This window comes from Chenopodium album, chromosome 5 (assembly GCF_948465745.1).
Source record: "Chenopodium album chromosome 5, dcCheAlbu1.1, whole genome shotgun sequence".
NCBI classification, from domain to species: domain Eukaryota; kingdom Viridiplantae; phylum Streptophyta; class Magnoliopsida; order Caryophyllales; family Amaranthaceae; genus Chenopodium; species Chenopodium album.
This window is the reverse complement of record NC_137838.1, coordinates 44592122-44599186: the sequence shown is the minus strand read 5'-3', so window position 1 is coordinate 44599186 and position 7065 is coordinate 44592122. Positions and strand designations below refer to the sequence as shown.

General features: G+C 36.1%; 1 pseudogene; it reads right to left on the bottom strand.

Moving 5' to 3' along the window:
• Positions 1–5218: 5218 nt before the first annotated feature.
• Positions 5219–5317, bottom strand: LOC145633492 (small nucleolar RNA R71; annotated as a pseudogene).
• Positions 5318–7065: the final 1748 nt, after the last annotated feature.

Genomic DNA, 7065 nt, shown 5'->3' with positions numbered 1-7065 from the left:
TGTAAACCGTTCACGAGGTGAAGGTTACACCCCTTAACGATCCAAGAGATCGTCAACTCCATAAGGTCTAGAACCAAATAAGGGTTCGGGGATGAAGGTACAAATCCAACCTAAACGAGATTGAACCTGCCCTAATAATAGGCCTCTACTTTATTCTGATCGTATTCATGTGCGCTTTCTGACTAACATGCAATCAATAGGTTTAACCCTAAACCTGTTTATCTACGTTGGTTGAATATTAATGCACAAATAAACTATTATTGGCGATCACTTGAATTATAATCATAATTAATCCTAACAAGATTATTAATTATCTTATTAAGCGTGATTACAAGTACAAATTCCCTTTAAACATGCATAAAAGGCATGATCAAGCAATGACAATAAATAAATATCAAGCAACATAATAATAAAAAATAAATATCATGATAATAAAATTATAATCATAATAATATTAATAATATTTCATCATAAATAAAATAATCATCATCATAATAATAATAATAATAATAATAATAATAATAATAATAATAATAATAATAATAATAATAATAATAATAATAATAATAATAATAATAATAATAATAATAATAATAATAATAATCATCATAAATTATAACAATTATAATCATAATCATGTTCATGTTAATATTAAAGCATAATAATAGCTAGATTCTAGGCATGATACTAACAAGATTGATAACAAACCCTATCATGTCACTAAGAAATAAAAATCAAATCTTTAACCCTAACATGATACTAAAAATCATAAATATTAGGAAGAACATAGGAGGCATCGTAACAATCTTATTTATTATTAAAAGTAACCTAGACATGATACTAGGAATATCATAATAACAATCTAAACATGATTTCTACATCATAATATCAATTAAACCATTAAAGTATTTAGTTTGATGCCTCGTACCTCTTTCTAATAACAAAATACACACGTTAGTAACTTCAAGGAAAATAATAATCAAAAAAATTAAATTAAATAATTGAAAGAGAGATTTGGGACCAAACCCTCAGAAATTAAACCTTTCACGTCTAGGGCGAAGGCAACTTCGAATATGCCTAGGTGTTTCTAGATCTAATGAATGCGGAATTTTGTATTTGAAAAGCTAGTTTAGAAAAAGAGAGAGAGAGAGTAATCAAGAGATTCTTGATGAGAGTTGATGAGAGTTGATGAAAGAGAGAATTAGAGAATTGATGAAATCTGGTTGTAAGTGAATGTAGATGAATGTTGATGAGAATTCGTGAATGAAAACGGAGTTTTTAATACGTAATTTATAGAGAAAATCAGCCAAAAAGATAAATTAACAAAGCAGAGTATTGGCGCACGAAAAACAGAGCTAGCGCCAGAACCAGCTAATTGGCGCCAGGCCCCAGCCTTAGCGCCAGGGGCCAGCCTTAGCGCCAGGTGCCAGCCTTAGCGCCAGGCGCCAGGCTTGGTTCCAGGCACCAATGGCTGGCGTTGGACGCCAAACCTGTTTTTGACGCGTTTTCTAAAATTAGATATATTTTGCCGTACAGGAGGATAAAATTGTATATTTTCCTCAAAAATGATCTTTGATTTTAATTAAAACTCTGAAAAGTCAACAAAAGTCAATTTATCAATGCTAATTGAATTAGGAATGAAAAGAATCTTCTAGAAGAATCTAGAAGACTAAAACCATTCTTAATTGCATTAGGAATAATAAATCATATTAGGCCCTCCCCTAGAACATTGGGCCGCATATAAGAATTAATACGGGCCCAGTTTGGTAAATTGGCCATAACTTCCTCAATATTCATCGGAATTGGGCTTATAATATATCGTTGGAAAGCTCTTATCAAGCCCCATCCAACTACATTACTATTGGACCCATATCATGGACCAACCAAACTGGATTGGCTGTTTTCTTAAAATAAGTTTTCACAAACAGAGAGAAGAGAAAAGAATTAAAACTATCCGCAACACAAAACTTTCCACACTTTCACTTCATTCGATTATGATTCGACGTGACAGGTACTCATCACCGGGTTTGGTTTTGAGGAGACACAAATGGTTGTCTACAGGAATCAAAAGAAAGTCAAACACATTCAAACAAAGCTTTTTGAATCAAATGAATGTCAAAGACATTCAAACAAATATTTTTAAATCATATGAAAGTCAAACACATTCAAACATAGCTTTTTGAATCAAATGAAAGTCAAACACATTCAAACAAAACTTTTAGAATCAAATGAAAGTAAAACACATTAAAATAAACCTTTTAGAATTCAAATAAAGTCAAACACATTCAAACAAAGCTTTTTAAATCAAATGAAAGTCAAACACATTCAAACAAAGCTTTTTGAATCAAATGAAAGTTAAACACATTCAAACATAGCTTTTTGAATCAAATGAAAGTCAAACACATTCAAATTAATCTTTTTGGATCGAAATAAAGACAAACACATTAAAAAAAAGCTGAATGAATCAAAAGAAAGTCAAACACATTCAAACAAATGTTTTTGAATCAAAAGAAAGTCAAACACATTTAAACAAAGCTTTTTGAATCAAATGAAAGTCAAACACATTCAAACAAATCTTTTTAAATCAAATAAAAGTCAAAAACATTCAAACAAAGTTTTTTGAATCAAATGAAAGTCAAACACATTCAAACAAAGCCTTTTGAATTAAATGAAAGTCAAAAACATTAAAAAAAATCTTTTTAAATCGAAATAAAGTCAAACACATTCAAACAAAGCTTTTTGAATTAAATGAAAGTCAAACACATTTATACAAATCTTTTTAGATCGAAATGCAGTCAAACACATTCAGACAAAGGTTTTTTAATCAAAAGAAAGTCAAACACATTCAAACATAGCTTTTTAAATCAAATGAAAGTCAAACATATTCAAACAAATATTTTTAAATAAAATGAAATTCAAACACATTCAAACATAGCCTTTTGAATCAAATGAAAGTCAAATGATGAGTGTCATTTATGGAACTCATAGGGTAGTCTTTTAGGGTTATTTCTTTCCCTTTTTCATGCTTTCTTCTCTTATTTTTGGTCCTTTTTTCTTTAGTTTCTCTTTCTCCTCTTGTCTTTATGGTTCTCGTGTTTTTCTCGTGTTTTCGTTTTATTTGGCTTTTTTTTTCCCTTTTATTTCCTTTCTTTTTTTGCTTGTGTAGGTACTTGGAGAATCACCTTTTCAAAGGAATCAAGTTGGGACCTTAATGACTAAGCAAGGAAGAAGCATTTGGCTAGAGAGGGCTTAGAGAGGCCTTGGAGAGGCCTCGGAGAGGTCTCCAAGGTATTGCCAGCAGGCCGCGGGCGCGGGTCAGTGAAGCCGCGGGCGCGGGCTCAAGAAGCACAAATGGCCAGATTTTGGCAGGAACTACCCGCGGTTGCCCCGCGGGCTCTCCGCGAGCGCGGGAAACTTGGAGAGGGCGCTCCGTCTCAGAGAGACCGCGGCCCCCTAATTGAGTTTTGGGAGCATGGGATTAGCCGCGGGCGCGGCATCTTTGGCCGCGGGCGCGGGTGTTGCCCAGATAGCCCGCGGAGGGTTCCATACCCATTTCTCCGCGGCCGCGGATTCATCGAGAGAGGGCGCGGGATTTGCCGGTTTCTTCTTTGCTTATAAATAGGATTGTAATTCCTTTTTGAAACCAACTTTTTGATAATATTTCATTAGCTTAGTTGTAGAGAGAGAATTTAGAGAGAAGTTAGAGAGAAGTTCTTGGTTTTGGATTTGTAACTCAACATTTGATTAATCAAGTTTGGATTTCTTCATTTTCAATCATCAATATTAGTGAGAATCTCTTCCTTCTTTCATCTCTTACTTACTTGCTATTTGATTTATGCTTGTTGCTTGTTTTTCTTTGGATTTGAATTTGATATTGTTGAATATTTTGATTTCTCTTTGATTTTAATATAGAATGATGATCAATGCAATTTCTAGTTATTTGTTCTTAAATTTCACCATGATTAGTGAGTAGATTAGTTGCTAGGGAAAGGGGGAAGCATGTTTGATTAATGAAATTGATAGTTGATGCTCTTTGATTGATTGATTTGTTGCAATTAAATTGGTTGACATAGTTTTGCATGTGATTGATTAGACTAGGAGTGATCAACCTATAAGATTATTCTAGATTGCATTGCAACTCTTAATGACATGAACAATTGATTTGAAAGTTGCTCTAATTGATTGGGTTTGCTTGTGATTCTTCTTGATTTGCCTTTCATAGTGACTCCTAGATTGGCCTATAGGAGATATCATTTGAACTCTCTTGATTGCTACTATTGTTTGTCCATTGCAATACTTGAATTAATTGATTGCGCTCTAAACTAGCATTATCATTGAACTTGCATGTGGAACCCATATCCCTAGTGTTTAGACCTTTGATTTACTTGATTAGACTTGTTTTAGTTTACCATAGTGCCAACCATAATCTCAACTCCATCTTCGAGGAAGCTTGACTTAGACTCTAGTTTTCATCATTGCATTCCCTAGGGATCGACCCTTAACTTGCCCTATATTCATATAAGGTTGGTTAGGTGTTTACAAATTTAGTTTGACTTGAGGGAAGGGTAGATAAAGACATACATTTTCCTCTTGTCAAAATGGCGCCGTTGCCGGGGAATGCTATTGGTGCTTAGCTTTTGTTGTTGAGTATACTTCATTTTAATTGAAAAATACAAAAAGATTTTGTTTCTTTAGGCTACACTTGTAGCCGTGCTACTAATATTTTCTTTGAGTTTTGCATGCATAGAGCTCGTGATCGATCCATTGTGCCTTTTGACCCGGAAATCAAAAGGACTCTCTCAAGGAGAAGAATAGCTAATCGATCCTTGGGGTATAGTTCTTCAACTGAAGAAGGGATTGAAGAAGAGCAAGGCATGGGAGAAAATCCGAGAGTGGCCTTGAAGGAGCTAGGAATACCCGGTGCTTATAGGTTTGAGAGCGGTATAGCTCTGCCTACAACACCGGCAAATGATTTCGAAATTCGGCCGGCCAGGATCACCTTAATTGAGAGGAGGCAATATAGTGGGGCTAAGAATGAGAGCCCGTTGAACCATCTTAAAGAATTTGAGAAATATTGCAGCACCATCAAAGTCAACGGAGTTTCTAAAGAGTTCATCCGCCTCAAGTTGTTCCCCTTCTCTCTCATAGGAACATGGGATGATGTTACAAAGGCCTTCTTGTCCCGCTTCTACCCTTAAAAGAAGACGGAGGAGGCAAGAGCCTTGATTTAAGGGTTCAAGCAAAGGCCAAATGAAAGCCTTTACGAAGCATGGGAGAGATACAAAGAGTATCAAAGGGAGTGCCCTCACCACGGAATCCCAACATACCAAGTGGTCCAAATCTTCTATGGCAGTTTAAGTCCCCAAGGCAAGTCATGCCTTAATGGGGGGGCCGGGGGTCCTATCATGAACAAGACCGAAGAAGAATTGGTGGACATTATTGAGGACGTGGTGACGTACTATAGAGATTGGCAAGATGGGGAGAGGGACTCTTCAAGTAAGCAATCTTCATTGTACTCGGTGGACCATCTAAATGCGATCAACAACCTTTCCTCCCAAATGACAAACTTGGGAAAGGAGGCGACCGCAATCAAAGCTAAGTTGGAGAGCGCTTCTTCTTCTTCTCAAGCTTCGAATCTTTCCTCCCAATTTAAGGGGAGAGGTACTCTTTCTAACTCTCAACCCCCTCCCTCTTCACATAATATGCCTATGGGTTGTTTGTTTTGTGATGTATGTGGATCGTATGATCATGACTCTAGTAATTGTCCTAATGAATGTGTTGATGAGTTTGATAACAATTAGAGTGAGCATGTGAATTATGTGTCAAATAATAATGTTCAAAGGTTTGATAATCAAAGAGGTCAATGGAATAGGAATTACCAAAACCAAGGCAATTTTGACAAATATAACCAAGGTGGTGGTTATAGAAACCAAGGGAACCAAGGTTCTCGTGGTAGCTATAATAACGAAGGTTATAGTGGCCAAAATCAAAGCCAAAATTATGATAATCAAAACCAAGGTTATGGAAATCATAACCAAGGTAGTGGTAATCATAATCAAGGTGGTGGTAACCATAATCAAGGTTATGGTCAAAATCAAAATAGGGGTACTTGAAACAATCAAGGGAGGGGAAATATTCAAAATAATGCTCAAAGAGGTCCCCCACCCGGATTTGTTCCAAGGACTCAAGGTGAAAATTCCTATTCACAGCCTTCTTCACCTAGGACCAATTTGGAAGAAATAATTGAGAATCAAACCAAGTTGTTGAACACATACATGGCCGTTAGTGATAAAAAGTTCAATGAAATGATGACCCACAATGAAATGCTTGAAAACCAAATTTCTCAACTTGCTAATGCTTTGAAAGATCATGCAAGCCCTTCTTCTTTACCTTCCCAAGGTCTTGATCCCAAGAAACCCGTGAATGCTATTGTTACAAGGAGTGGTAAGGTTCTTGACGAGAGATTGCCTAGGAAGGGTGAAGATAAGGAGATTCCTAAGGAAGCCTTGGTTGAGAATGAGGGGGATAGGGCATCTTTGGATGAGGTTGTGGTTGAGACACCTAGAGAGGTGAGAGTAGAGAAAGAAATTGTGAAACCCAAGCTCCCTTACCCACAAAAATTCATGAGTTACAAATTGGATGAACAATTTGGGAGATTCATTGATATGCTAAAACAACTTCATCTTTCTCTACCTTTTACCAATGTGATCAACTAAATGCCAAATTATGCCAAATTCCTCAAGGACATTTTGAGTGGGAAAAGAACTTGTGAGGTTGTGGAGACTATCAACTTGACCGAAAATTGTAGTGCTATCATCATGAACAAAATGCCACCCAAATTGAAAGACCCCGGAAACTTCTCCATCCCTTGTGCCATTAACAAGATGCAAATTGATAATGCCTTATGTGACTTGGGAGCTAGTGTGAGCCTAATTCCATATTCGGTTTATCAAAGACTTGAACTAGGGGAACTCTTACCTTCTAACATTACCTTACAATTAGCCGAAAGGTCAATCAAGTTTCCAAAAGGTAAGGTAGAAGATGTTCCATTGAGGGTTGGGAAGT